The sequence below is a fragment of the Melozone crissalis genome, unplaced genomic scaffold, assembly GCF_028551555.1.
Source record: "Melozone crissalis strain CALT ecotype California unplaced genomic scaffold, PUWL_Pcris_2 ptg000013l_1, whole genome shotgun sequence".
NCBI classification, from domain to species: Eukaryota; Metazoa; Chordata; class Aves; order Passeriformes; family Passerellidae; genus Melozone; species Melozone crissalis.
In genome coordinates this window covers 44,000,754-44,016,182 of record NW_026535791.1, presented here as the reverse complement: position 1 = coordinate 44,016,182, position 15,429 = coordinate 44,000,754, and the positions used below count along the sequence as shown (strand labels likewise).

General features: G+C 43.9%; 1 protein-coding gene across 3 annotated transcripts in view; it reads right to left on the bottom strand.

Annotated features, from left to right (window-relative positions):
• UBE3A (ubiquitin protein ligase E3A) overlaps window positions 1-7,327 on the bottom strand; it is a 53,060-nt gene extending 45,733 nt beyond the window's left edge. For all 3 annotated transcript variants that reach the window (XM_054271608.1, XM_054271610.1, XM_054271611.1), the window contains exons 1-2: window positions 7,234-7,327; window positions 3,452-3,541 (exon numbers count right to left, since the gene is read on the bottom strand). The gene's annotated coding sequence lies outside the window, so the exon portion shown is untranslated. The remainder of the gene's footprint in view (window positions 1-3,451; window positions 3,542-7,233) is intronic.
• Window positions 7,328-15,429: the final 8,102 nt, after the last annotated feature.

Genomic DNA, 15,429 nt, shown 5'->3' with positions numbered 1-15,429 from the left:
ACCACTAAGGCAGAACAGAGTTCAGCAGTCTGCTAAGTCTAAAGTCTACATTCAAAGGCTACATGACAACACAAAAGGAAATAAGGCTAATAAGTCTCTGTAATGCTTGTCTAAAAGGAATGAAAATTATTTCATGAATAATGTACTTCAACATTCACCTCCAGTGTACTTAATTAGCACTAAGCCACATCTGCCTAAAAAAATGCAAATGACAATATGACTTAAAGCTTGGCCAACCATATTGTTTCCACTCCACATTAAAAAAATCTCAATCCATCATATGACCAGAACCAAAAAAGCTGCTTGTTTACAACTATGTCATGCATTTTCAATAAGGAGACTTCAAGGCACACTGAATTATATTAAGACAGTAAAACACTGAATTAACCACACTGTTGCATACAGAATAACAAAGTATTTAAGAAATTAATTATAAAATACAAAAAATATTTTGCAACTCTCATGTCTGGCCCAGTAAAAAATATCATGAAATCATCCCTATCAGGTGCTTAGATTATGTTTTATGTTTATGTCCTTCTTTCAATCGGATATTCAGGTTAGAGGAATCATGCAAATGGAGTATTTTTCTCATGGAAAGGACTCAATCTTTGCAAGCAAGAAATACCAGTGTTTCACAGAAGTGTTACATTCTCTCAGGAGCTCCCTTGTCCTTGAAATCTGATGGGATTCACAGGTTGTGGGGACTCTTAAGTATGTATTTCTATTGGCTACAATAAGCAATTTTTGCTACACCAGCTGAAACACAAGGTGTTGCTACTCAGTCAGTGTACACTAGTATACCTTGGACTTTCTAAAAATAAACCTGGGTGTACACACATAGTAAAACACAACATTCATCATCAAGACTTTGGACATGAGATTTCACTATGAAATAATAAGCAATCATTATCTGAGTATAGCTACACAAATAAGAAAAATGAAAGTTTGTATTGGAAACAGAAATTCTGAGGTAGTGACAGACCTCTTCAGGATTATCTAGCTTCACAGAAGTTTTTTATTCCTTTTGAGAAAAAGGCAAGTAACACATTGTAAAATAAAAATATTTAAAGTATTAGCTCAAACATACAACTAACCATGAAGCAAAAGCAAAACTCTTCTACAGCTATGATAGCCATTCTTGAAGTATGCTGACCTACGTCCCATTTGAGAAGTTGAGTTCCTTTAAGAGCCACTCCACCACCCTGTAACAGCCCAAGCCTGCAGAGCTGCAGCTGCTGCAGCCTGGGTCCCTGGGAGCATACCAGAGCAGGAGCACACAAGCAGTGCCAGAGCCTGGCTGCCTGGACAAGCCTGGCATCTCAGCGCCCTGCAAGCTTGGCAACACAAGAGAGATCACTCTTGTGCCTCCCCTGCACAAAGCTCCAAAGGGTAAGGGAGAGGGTGTCTGTCATGCAGATCACCTCATTTTATCGATTTCTTAGGTAGAATGATTATCAAGGAAGTAATAAAAAGTCCTAAAAGCAAAAGGAAGCTATGAACATGGTCTTCTCTATGGAGAGATGAACTAGCTTCACACCTAGAACTCTAGCTTGGTCAGAAGTCCTGTCACAGTCCTCAAACAACACCAAAATGAAACACAAACTATGTGGACTAATCATTGCCAGACAATTATGCAACAGCCACCAAACCCAAACAGAGGTTCTGTAATTTTTTTGCTTGTGATCCTACTGATCCATAGGCCACCAAGATCAAATTTCCTTTGGGTTTCAAACCACTCTTTAGTTTTTGATACTTAAATTTTGTCTTTAGGTCACAGCTTTGATATTCTGTCACATAAGGAAGAAACATGAAGGCACATGGAGGACAGGAAGATTTGAAGCAACCAGCATGGCTTCACTAAGGGCAAGTCTGGCTGGACTAACCTAATGGACTCCTATGACAGAGTGACTGCATCAATGGACAAGGGAACAGCTACTGATGTCATCTATTCGAACTTCTGAGGCCTTTGATACGGCCCCCCACAGCACCCTTCATCCCAAGTTGGAGAGATAATAGATGGGACTCTTTGGTGGATGAGGAATTGGTTGGATGGCTGCACACAGAGGGTAGTGGTCATTGGCTTAATGCTCAGATGGACATCAATGACAAGAGGTGTCCCTCAGGGGTCCATAGTGAGACCAGTTCATCAATGACAGACAGTGGCACCTAATGCACCCTCAGGAAATCTGCAAACAATACTAAGCTGTGTGGTGTGGCTGATATGCCTGAGGAATGGAATGCTATCCAGAGGGACCTGGACAACACTGAAAAGCAGGCTCATGAGAACCTCACCCAATGAGTCCAAGTGCAAAGTCCTGAACCTGGACTGGCAACACCTGATATCAACACAGGCCAGGGGACATGGGAATTGGCAGCAGAATTAATTACAGAAGAACTTGGAGATCCTGGCTGTTGGAAGGCCAGCCTTGTCCCAGCAATGTGTCCAGAATGTATCCTTGCAGTCCAGAATGTATCCTTGGCTGCATCAAGAGCAGCATGGCCAGCAGGCCAAGGGATATCAGTCTGCCCTTCTACTCCTCTGAGACCCCACCTGCAGTGCTGCATCCAGGTCTGGAATCCGCAGCACACAACAGGCATGGACCTGTTGGAGAAAGTCCAGAGGAGGGCCACAAAAATTATCAGAGGGCTGGAGCAGCTCTCCTATGAAAAAAGGCTGAAAGAGTTAGCATTGTTCACCCTGGAGAAGAGAAGGATCTGAAAAGACCCACTGGCTTTTGTTTAGTACTGAAGAGGAACTTACACGACAGAGAAGGACAAACTTTTTACAAGGGCCTGCTATGACAGGATAAGAGGTAATGGCTTTTAACTAAAAGAGAGCAGATTAATATGATATCAGAAAGTAATTTTTTACAGTGAGGGTGGTAAAGCACTGGAACAGATTGCCCAGGGACAGGAGATGCCCCATCCCTGTAAATATACACAGTTAAGCTGGATAGGGCTCTGAGCAACCTGATCTATTTGAAAATGTCCCTGCTTAGTGCAGAGGAATTTGGAGTAGATGACATTTAAAGTCCAACCCAAACTATTCCAAGTCTGTGGGAAAAAAAAAGTCATGCACTCTATATCAAGCAGTCAATGGTACATGAGTTAAAGTTGTCCTATATCCACCAGCACTGTAATCCACCTCTGAGTGACAGTCCCACTTCCATCATGCTACATAAGATAAATGTGATTCTCAGGAGCAAGTTATGTTAGTACACAGAGCATGTTTTTAAAGTTATTTGAATGGATGCAAACAGCAATGCTTTTCAATGAAAAGCACTGGGACAGCTACATACTGTGAATGGCCTTTTCAAGCCACCAGATCAGAAAAAAAAAAAAGAATTCAAAGCTCTGCTTCACTAACTAGAAGTTTCTCTAAAAAACCCATATATACTTCTGTCCTAAGGAAATTCAAGTAGCTTCAAAAGAAGCAGATCACCCCTCTTACCTAAGACAGTGAAGTGAGGGTCCAGAAGGAAGCCACCCATTTAGCTCCACTCAGCAGAACAACTGCAGCTTCTCCTAATTCTTCAGCACTCTGTAAAACATGGGTAAAGAACCATGCAGGACGGTAATGGAAAGAGTATCGGTAAAGACTGACTTCCACCCCCTTCCTCCATTCAGCAGTTTGCATAATACAGGGAAGCAGGCTCAACCTATTAAAGTACGTAAGAAGTAGTTAATGCTTCCTTTAAGAGATTCATTCATAAGAGTATTTGTTAGACAGAACTATAATAATATTTGATTCATAATGTAATTTTGCACCCAGCAAGTTATTTTGTCAATAAGCTCTATCCCTCCTAACCACAGGAAGGTGCAGCTATTCAAAAATAGCAATTTAAAATGCTATTTAGTCAGATGTTACATTGCCAAACCTGAATCCTGAATCTCAACATTATTTGATTTTCACATTCTTCCTATGAGGTGATTTTCCTGAAGAAATGTGTCACCAGCTGCTGTAGTTACTGAAGTGTTGCTTCATTGCAAAATGTTACCTTTAGACTGTATTTGCTGACTTTCTGCTAACCAACCAGATATGTTACACACATTACTATTCTTGTCAACCAGCTTTTTTCCAAACTTTAATTCATGGGCAACACAGCTTTATGAGTCCAGCAGGCACTGCCTGCTAATACAAGAAGTTACAGCAGTAAATGTTAAGGTCAAAATATTTAAGGTGACAAAATTCACTTCAAACACAAGACTTGCCCACTGTTGTTGTCTCTGGGAACGAGCTATTGAGCACAGCTTATAGAACTTCTGGGAGGGGGTATTTTTTTTTTTAAAGTAAACAACATAGTCTAGATTTTTTTCATTACAGACCCTGATAGCAAATGTATTACTCCCCTCCTTCCAGGTACAAATCAGAATTTGATTAGTGACAGAAAACCTTTTAACACTGCTCATCTAAAAAATTCGCAGCTACCTTAAATACACTGGATATTTCAGAAAACTTGTAAAACACACCTCCTTTGTTTAAAAATCAATAGATATTCATTAATTAGAGTGAAGACTTGGCCCACACTACCAGAAAGGAAGATTGATGCTGGAAATGAGATCTGTGCCTAGATACTTTATGAATTATATTCCTTTTTCCCTCAACTGCATGTTCTATTTTTAAGAATTAGTGGCTTTCATCTTCAGGTGTATGAGAACACTGGTGCAGGGAGGGAGAAAGAAATTTCCTGCATTTAAAAGAAGATGAATTCTCTATGGACATTCACTAAGTAAACTAAAAGTAAAGGGGGGGGGGGGGGAAAATCATTCCTGCGCAGCAAAAATTAGGATGATGCATATTTACAAAAACATAAAAACTGATTAAATTCCATGGTAAGTGTCATATCACGTACTATGCTAATTACTGTTCATAGAAAATGTTCTATGTTTAAACATGTTTACAATTAAACATGTTTATAACTTAAAACTCAACTCTGGTTAAGCAGAACCTGTGAATTCTGAGAACTAGTGAAGAATATGTCAACAAAGGACAATCACAGTGAAACAAACATGATTTTATATTGTGTGTGCTGGGTCCTGGTGGTACACACGACATTCTATACTTTCAAAAGAGAAGCTAAATTATATGAAAAAGAACCAGGTTTATTTTCTCATGTTGATTAAAACAACTGGGGACAATTTCCAGGTGCTCTAACAGGGACTCCAACAGACTGAGAACAACTCTAGGCGTGTTCAACATATACACACAGTTTTCAATTCCATTCATAAAAGAATCATCCTTCCCATGTTTTTAAGCAACAGCAGCAATTACAAAAAAGGAAAAGACCATAAGTCTTGTTTGTTATTTAAAAAAAAGGATCAAACTCACACAACTTTAGAGCTCTGAAGAGGACTTGGACTGAAAAATTTAGGCTTTAAAACACACTGCTGTTCAAGCCTGACTTTTTTTACCAAGTCACAGAAAGATACGCTGAAATAACCTCGAACAAATTAAATACTCATTTTGGTACCTAGCTTGGGGCTTTTGTTTCTATATTCTTGGGAGATGCTCAGGACACTCCAATGAGGAGAAACAGTAAACACCTCTGATAAAAAAAGTGAACTTCTTAATTCCAGCAGGAAAGATGCTACATTAAATAGCAAACACTTAGAGTGGAATGGAAGGTATTTGTAAAAGAGAGATGAAGCATCTGTAACATTGTACAGAAATAATTTCAATTAAAAGTATCAGCTCTGTAAATGTAACTAGTGGACTAGTCTTTCTTTCACTACTTTTCTGCACTGAGTTGACAGAATGATACTGCACTACAAAGTGCATCTGTTTTAAAAGACAAACACGTGTGATAGTTTTCTCTGCATATCCATATCAATTTAGCAATACACATTTCATACTTTCAATTCAACACACTCAATTAAACTGAGTTTTGCCATATTTTCAAATTTCTAAAAAGTACCTTCAACTGTTTTCACAATGAAAGGGCACAGGTATTCAGAGCCAACATCTAAACCAAGCAGTTTGGGAGAACTGTAAGCCCATTTTCCAACAATTTTCATTCTTATCAAGTAGTACACCTCTCTCCCCCCACTGTAAGTGCCTAACAACACAGTACAACTCAGAGCTGGCTTCTCCTCAGCAGGTAATCTGTCTAACTGGATGCTATTTGCATGAATTAGGAACTTAATCTTATCTTTTAGACCTCTCCCTTTTAAACCAGTCAGCTAGTCAAAAAAAAAAAAAAAAAAAAAAAAAAAAAAGAAGAAAAAGAGAAAGAAGATAAATTGACAATACAATCACGCAGGTCCTACTTTGTTAAGAAATCAAAGCTAAAATCGGGTACAATTTTCCACTGAGAAACTTTCTGCTAGACATGCAAGAAGCATGGTAAAACCCCTCTGAGAAGCCGATTTCTCTCAGGGCTTCAGGTTTGCAGATTCTTACTGAAGCAGGTAAGTTCCACGCAGACAGAAGGACCATTCCTGAAGTGATGTGTAGAACACACGCTTAGTGCCAGAATTAGACCAACACATTACACAGAAGGAAATATAAACAAGTAATTCCATTAATTGCAGAAAAAAGAAAAGGAATAACTATAAGCCTATAAATTACAGGTTCTTGTCACTTAAAGGAGAATTGTGAAACATGTTTTGTTTCTTAAGCAGTAGTAACTGCTGAATGACCACAACACATCAGCTTAGACATCTGACTTACAAATCAGCGGTAAAGTGTAACATCTCCTAACAGAAATACTGTAGGTATGCTTAAAAACTGAAGCCCAAAAAGTCCTGCCGTCAGGAGCGACAGATCACATGCATCAACAAGGCAGCCTGCTCACAGGTTCAGATCCCACTCTTCAGAGGGTAACACGAGCAAAGTGATCAGACCCACTTTGTAAGCGGGCCTTGGCCACTGGTTAAGAGACCCTCGCAGCACTTCCCATTCCCACTGCGACAGCACCGAGCCGTCCCATGCCCACGGCAGCCCCGAAGAGTAGGGACCGAACCGGGGAACAGAGGCAGGGGCAGGCTGGGTTCACCCAAGGTCGCCCAGCGAGCCGGGTCTCACGGGGGGCGGCAGAGGCTCGGAGCCGCCCGCCCGTCCGGCCTTCCCGGCGGCCCCGCACCCGTGGAAGGCGCGGAAGGCGAGGACCCCCGGGGCTGCCGCTTTCCCCTCCCCGGCGCGGGGGAGCTGCCAGGGCCGCCTCCCTCCACTCCAGGGCCAGCGTGAGCCGGACGCCATCCCCGCTCCCGGCCCTGCGCAGCGCTCACACCGACCTGGGCGCCTCGGCTGCTGCTCCCGGGCGCTCCCGCCGCCGCTGCCGCCCGGGCTCATGCGGGGGCCGCGCCGCACTCGGGGCCGGGCCGCGGGCGAGAAGGAGGCGCTGCTGCTGCCGGTGCGGCCGGAGCCGCGGCCTGGCGGGGCGGGGAAGGCGAGGCGGGCGGTCGGGCCGGGCCGGGCGGGCGCGTCTCCTCCTCCTGCTCCTGTGTCGGCCGGGCCGCGCTCAGCGCGAGCCCCGCTCCTCCATCTTGGGACAACGCGGATGTCGGCGCGGCGCAGGCTCGGGGCGCGCGGGGGGGCGCGCGGGAAGGAGGGAGGGAGAGAAGGAGGGAGGACCGGCCGCGTCCCGGCGTGCAGCGCGGGCGGGGGCGAGGCGAGGCGGCGGCGGCGGCGCGCTACCCGCCGCGGGCAACCATAGAGAGCAGCCGGGCCGCGCCTTCCGGCCGTGTGCACTCGCGGCGGGGCCCGGCGGAAGAGCGGAGCCGCGGCGGCGCCTGCGCGCCCGCGCGCGCGAGGCGGGGGCCGCCATGTTGGAAGAGGGCAGCGCGGGGCCGCGGGGTGGGGGCGCCGGCTCCGCGGGCGCGTGGGGCGGGGCGGGGCTGGGCTCGGGGCTGCGCGTGCGCTCGCGTAGGGTGCGGGGCGTGCGGCGCGGGTGGGGCGGTGTGAGGGAGCGGGGGGGCGTCCGTCGGGTGCGGCTGGGCACACGCACATATACTACCTACACGTACACACACATACACGCGCGTACATATACGTGTACACAAGCATCTGCAAATATTAACACATACACGTGGGTGCACACGCACTGACGCACACACGGACACACACAGCTGCCTATGGAGGCCGGCGGGCAGTGCAGGGACTGGTGGCACAGCAAGGAGCCATCGCTGCCGTGGGCAAGGAGAGTGGCCGCCACCAGCTCTGACTCCCTGGGCAGATCTCCACCGAGCCCCACCGGAGTCCAGCCTGTCCGGCAAGGCCCCATGGCAGCCCGCCCAGGGTTTATCGGGTTTAATCTGGGCAGGGAGCCGTGCCCGGCTGGCAGAAGGGAGCAGTGGAAGGGGACCGGCCGGTGGGTGACCTCTGGAGGGGAGCCCATGCTGGAGCCATGAGTGAGCCCAGGCCCGAGAGGACAGGCGGTGCCAGGCCTGGCCAGCCCTGCCGTATCTGGTCCCTCCCAGGCAGGGGAGGCGAGGACGGGGACACCGAGGGCTCGGTGACCCAGAGGTGGCAAAGAGTGGGGACAGCCTTGCTGTGCTAGCCTGCCGCGCTGGGCAGAGAGCCAGCACGGTGTAAATTTAGGTCATCAAATGCCTGGTGTTATTCAAACCTAGCAGCCTGGGGGGCACAGAGGGCAGAGCTGGCTGGTGGGGCTGGAAGGGTCAGGGACTGTCAGGGATGGAACCCGAAGGGTGGGCAACACACCCTATGGTCCTGTGCAGCCCTGCCTGACACCTGGCTCTACCCTCTGCCCTGGGCATAATTTGTGTCCTTTTCGGTCATTCTTGCTCCTTCCCCTACCTACACCCGGGACTATGCATTGCAAGTACACTTTTCGTGTGATGTTAAAAGCGCGAGTAAAAGTTGTGTCTTGGCAAGTGAATGTTAAAAGCAGTTTGATTAAATAGTTTTAAAATGGGACAATGCCTGGAAAATTTTACTTTTTTTTTGGACATTTACTTTTTAAAGCATTAAATATATGGAGCTACAAGCATAGAAGGGGGAAGGAGTAAGTAGAAAAGGAAACTACATCAGACTCTTTTCTACATTATCCCTTAATAAAGGCAATTAAATAGAGATGCTTCTATCCTCTATTCTTTTTGGTTTTGTTTTGTTTTGTTTTGGAAAGCATAAACTAGAAATATGAGTAGTTCTCAAATGCCAGAATAAGCTGTTAAAACCATAAACACAAATTCTCAAAAATATGATACTAAAGCCAAGTTCTGGGCTAGGAAATAGGTGTTTAAGAGGACATGTCTTCTTGGGCACAATTTTGTAAGACCTATTGTGTTTGTTGCAGGGTAATAGCTGGTAAGACCAGTGGACTCAAATGACATTATTACAAACCAGTGCAGAGAGTCCTGGTGCTTGCAGAGGACATGGTGGGCAGATGTATAATTGAAATACTAAGACTGAATGACGTATTCTTATACTTGAGTGTGGTCAGAAAGCAGGGTAGATTGCTGTGTTCAGATGGGCATTGGTAACCATCTAAAAATAATCACTGGCATGAACACAGCCTTCTGCATCTGGAGGCTCTCTCCCACATAGTAGCAAAACCTGCCAACTTTCATGTATTAAAATTTCAGATTTAGGCCAAAGTTTATTGTGCCATGATTTTTCCTGTTACCTCAGAAGCAGTAATATTGAAAAAACCTGCATCTGGAAAATGCCCTGTCTTGCTACTTCTGCCTTGCTCTGTTGCAGAGCCCACATGTCCAGTCCTTACCTCCTGCTTAACTGTAAGGATGCTATGGGGCAGCATGTCACAAGCTGAGTCCAAGTAAACTTCTGCTCACTTTTTATCTACAGAACTTTCTCTTCTCAACTCAGGCTGGTCAGGCATTATTTGCTTTTGGTATATCCATGCTGGTTGTTCCCAGCTGGGAAGTTCTTGATCTTACTGTGTTTGGAAATACTCTCCCAGACTTTCAGGTGAAGCTGCTCAGCTGTATCCTCCTTGATGTCCATACCTCAGATCTTCTTGGCTGCAGCCCTTGGGGACCTCTCACAGACACTGTGATTATTGAGAGATGGCAGAAGGTGGCCTCACAGTGACATTGGCCAGCTCTGTTTGTGTCATCACTTGCCATCTGATCCCATGAGCTTACATATATCCAGTTTAAGCAGTTTCTAACTTCATGCTCCTTATCCAAGAACAGCATCTTTCTCCCTCAAGCTTTGCTGCTCTCCATAAGGATCTGGGAGCTCCAAGACTACGCTGCCATGCCAGCAGTGATGGCACTGATGTACTCTTTTCTGTATACCTTACCAGCAGTGCTTTGTTCCATTTAGGAGCAGTGCCACAATTTCCTTAGTCCTTTTTTTGCTGCTGAGGTACCTACTGATGCTCTTACATGTCCTTCACATCCCTCACCTGTTTCAACTTCAGTTTAACTCTGGCCTTCACAATTTTATCCCTGCATACTGAGGTGATAGTCCTAACGACCTTCCTGGAATTTATGGCAATTGATCATTACATGGGAGCTGTCTCCATAACTTTTATCAGGATATTGGGGCACCTTCTTGTTTCCTTATAGCAGAAAAGACCAGTGTCCAAGATAGGACACAATTGATTTATCAATGATGGTGTTTTTCAACCCTCAGTGTTTCCAAATAGTAGCTGACACTTGTTTAGCTTTTTGCCCATTGGAGATCATCAATTGCATTTTTTTCCATGGATTGCAATCCTGAGATCTTGTCCCATGTTAGTAATGAGAAGTTCATAACCCATCTCTGCTCTGAGGTAATATAGTGTAGGTGGTTCACACATCTATTCTTCTGAAGAAACCAACGCAGCTATGAAGAAGGGGCAGATGACAGCGGATGGAGGAAATGTGCAGGATGGAACAAGCTGCTGTGGATGCTGGTGGTTATTTATTGCACTGGCTAGATGCAGAGGTAAGGGAAGGAGAGTTTTCTGAAAAGGATGCAGGTGTGGAAAGATTCACCTTCTGTTTTGAGATGTGGGACAAATCACACTGGCAGTGGACAGGCGAAAAATGATACATTAAGGAACATACCCCAAACTAATTGCAGTACAGCAGTGTTGCACGGATGACCAAGCTGCATGATGGATTTCGTTTTGATTCTGCCGGGGACAAGTTGCCATTTTGGGGGAAATACTAGATCACTTTTAGGTTTTGTAGCACGTGTTTGGGGCTTCTTTTTGTTACTTTGAGGTAGTGTGATTAGCAGCAGACTAATTGTGGCCATTGATGCACCTAAGTTGCTTGTGTTACAATGGGGATGATTGTACTTTCCTGCCTCATTTAAGTGTGTTACATATTCTGAAGTGGTGAGATACTAGGGCACAGAAATGCTTTTGCTGCCACGAGTGCTTTCAGCTACTTTACATTGGTATAGCCAGCTGCTGGAAAGCAACTGGATCTGCCTAGCTGAACAGGCTCTGAATTTGTAGAAATGTGACTGGAACTTCCAGTGGAAAGGCCACCACTCCCTCCCTGCTTCCTTGCTAATCCCTGCAACTCTAGGACCTGGGTATGGACTGCAGCTGAAGGGAACAAATGGTGTGACTGCCTTTTGCCGTGATCCCTTCACAGAGCAGGCTCTGGTGAGATGCTTCAATTACATTATTGAAGTAATTACATTATTGAAGCTTGGTAAAAAAGCAAAAATCAACTATTATGGCTAATTACTTGGTCATGTAGTGGAAGTCCTGCAGAAAATCTAGTTTTAACATCTGAATATTTGGAAACAAACAGGTTTTTTTTAACTGCTGAAGGAAACAAATACAACTTGTCTCATAGACAGGTTGTATGGAATAGGCAGTGGTTCCCAGCAGGAGGAAAAAGGCTTTAAAAATAGAATCCCAAGCCTCATCCACAATTTACTTATGATGCTGGAGAAATGCCATTGTGAACCAATTCTACTGCATATTAATTTTAGTAATGTTGATATCTCACTTCAGAACTTTGTAGCAAATAATTTCCTGTGTTTGTAAACACGCACAGAGTGCTGTGTGTGTTCTGTTCTCATTTAATTTGAAAACCCCAATATAAATGGTTTGATAATACTTTTTTTGGCATTAATTTCAAATAGTTGTGTGAGTGAAAATTAGATAGTGAAGCTCTGTGAGTGTAACCCCTTAGGAGATAGGTGTGCGCTGAAGCATACAGAGACTTTGTGAGTCAAACCAAATGCTTCAGCATCCCTTTGCAGATAAAAAGATAAGGGATGGGAAAAGGTCATCAGTGATGGAATAAAATACTGAAGTTTTGAGTTAGGGCTTAGCCTGGGCAACTGGAAGATTCAAGAAATCCTCTTTATGCAGGTATTTCTGAAGGGCCATGCATACTTCTGATTCCTGAAAAGCATACTTGTTCTCCCTTTTCTCCACACAAATAGATGATTTGGTTAAGCTGTGATGTGAAGGTTCGTGTCATCTTGAAGTGGCTCCCGTTTCTGAAGCCTTATCTCAATTGAGTGAGGTTGTTTCAGGTCCTCCCTGTAAGCTGAGGGAGGTTTCACAATTCATTTGCTGAAATAAGCTTGTCAGGGAGAGTCTTGTTTCCCTGAATGCTTTGCCCAGCCCAGTAGCCTCTGGAAGGAAATAGGGTGAAAGGAGAAGGAGCTCACATGCACCTCTTTTTCTCCAAGTCCAATGTATCATCTTTCTGCAAGCCTTGCACTTAGGTTCTCCAGTCTTCTTGTAGATGGAGCAGAATACAGGCAATTTCAGTTCTTTCCGGGGGCTGAGAGGTTTGTGGTTTGCTGCAGGTTTTCATTAAATTTCCATTGGTCACCTGCGCACATGAACTGGAAATGCTCTTTTTTTGACCATTCTGTGGGTTTTGGTGAGGTTTTTTTTCCTTTTTACTTGCTGCTGTGCTGTTTTACATATTTTTCTACATTCACAGTCTGGCCCTGGTTCCTGATATACCTGTTTTCAGAAAGAAGCCTTGAGTAGTTGTAGCTGTGAAAGATGCTTAGGAGCAACGCTTTTGTTTCCTCAGAGATTTTGTGGGGACACCTTGGTATGCTTTGCAGCGCTCAACACAGCTGAAGCTGCCTTACATTACATAGCTGCGCAGGTTTGGGCCAGCCATTGTTTTGGTTGTAGAAGAGGAGCCTGACTGACAGCTGTTTTTCTGACCACATGCCTATTTTTTTTTTCCAAGATATATATAGAAGTCTGATTTGCTGAGCAGAGCAAAATGGCTTTGTGCAATTAATGTGACATGCTTAATAATGCTTGGAAGGATGCAGGCAACTGCATTTATAAACCTGCCATGGCTAAAAAAAATATAAAAATGTCACAAGCAATCCCAGTGCAAATACATGTTTTCCTAAAAAAGGGACCATGTGGTGCCTAGTTGTAGTGTTGCTTTTGAGACAAAACACTCTATTTTTCCAAGAGAACTTGTGTCGTGCCACAAACTCACTTTATCCTTGGATTATCCTACACATGAATTGACGAATTCAATTTATGACTTTTTTTTCTTCTTTGGAATTTTAATGTCATTATTACTTTCCTATTTAAACAGCTCATTCCTTGAATACTGAGTATGGTTTGGTTATTAGTACTGCAGTGGCACCTTGGTGAAATCAGGTTCAACCAGCTCTCCATATTTTTTCCAGTCTATAAATGATTTTTAAAAGGTCATCATGACATAATTGAAAAGCTGAAGGCTCAGGTAATTAGCATCAATATTCAGCTTTCTCCACCCAGTATTTTATAAGCTGCTTTACTATTACTGTTTTCTGGGGAGATTTTAATTTGAAAAGGGCATTCACAGGGGGTGTCTGCATGAAGATGCAACCTTATTTAGCTTGAGAAGAAATAGCACCAGCCACAGCTCAAACATCTCTTGTCTTAGGTGAGAGAGGATGTTAGAAGACAAGCCTATCTCCCCTCCTTTCTTCAGCAGCAGTACTCATTTTACTGTAGATGCTGCCACTGCAGATCACACCAGCTACAGCCACATACCAGGCTCAACCTCCTGTAGCTACAAGGACCTACCCTGCAGTATGACCTTACTCTAAAGGCAGAATGTGCAACTCACAGCATTTTTTCAACCATGTATAAACATCAGATGCTTGGCTGGCTGCCCCTTTCAGGAAAAAAAGAGTGATGGGGCAGAAGATGGAGAGCTGAAGCTGCTTCATGTGCCTTGTCACAGTGAATTGCCTGGATTTAGTATCAGGTGGAAGTTTAATTCCTGTACTTTGTGTCTTGCTGCCTGTCTTACTTCCGAGGAACATCAGAGGAGGAGGAAGAAGGACAAGGGTCTAGGAGGCATTGATCATTGAAGAGTGTAGCTGGAGAGAAGAGGATGAAAATGTTAATTTATTATCAAAGAGGGTATGAACTGTGTTTGAACCCAGAGGTTAAAAGTAGTATAATTTGTTTGTGTCCTGAGGCAACCACTATCCCCAGTGCTGAGCTCTCCACAGAAGCATAGGATTGATAAAGTTTTATGTTTGGGATCCCACTACAGTGTGTTGGAGGCTGAATCTGACCCGTGTGAACTTGGCATGTGACCCTGTCACACCTCTTAACCCCAGAACTGGAACTTATTCTGGACTGGTAATACTATATTGCAGAAGAGATCACCCAGGCTATTTTGTACCCAGCAAAAGCATTCAATATGTGTTTGATCTGGCAGAGCATTGAACTTCTATCCCATTCATATTGATCCAACTACTGCCCAAACACAGATCTATGGTAAGGGGTCTTGTTTGCATTTGTTCTTTTGCTTTCAGTTTTGCTTTCTTAATTTTGAATTTTGTAAGATTAGAAAATAAATCTTTCTGTCTGGCATACTAAAGAAATATAGTTATTTTCACTGAGAAGGTAAAATTCTATGTGACAGAGGAAAAATGGCTTGAAATATGTGTGAGTTTTTCCTCGAATAAGCACTGAAATGTTTCGCCCTTGGGATGGACACAGACCTTGGAGTTTTACCAAGGTGCTTTAGAGATCCCTGCTCCCACTGCTTTTCTCTTTCAATTATGATGACTGGAGCTGTCTGGATGCAGACCTCATTTGAACTAAAAATAAATATCTTTTAAAACAGGATCCTCTTTCTCTGGTCTCTCAGAAAAGTATGTTACAGTAATTTTTTAGCCTGTGTAAACTGTGAAATGCTGATTTTATTTTATTTACATGGAAAAGACCAAGGTTGTGAGTAAATTATTGTGTACTAAAGATCTGATAGGCTTTTTAGTACTACTTCTTTCCTAACCTTCCGTAGTCATTTATTGCAGGTACTTTAAATATAACAAGCTACTTCACTTTGTTTGGAGACATTGAAGAACAAATATAGAGCTTTTTATGCACAAGGGAATCAGATTCAAACAGATACAATGAATGTTAATTGTGACTTCTTGTCATGTTTTCCTTTGTAAACCTAAAAGTTCCTTGACAGCCTTGCAATTGTGGAAAGAAATATTTTTAAAAGCCACAGAGCAGATGTGATTCTGTGCCCTGAAAGGCTGAACTGACACCA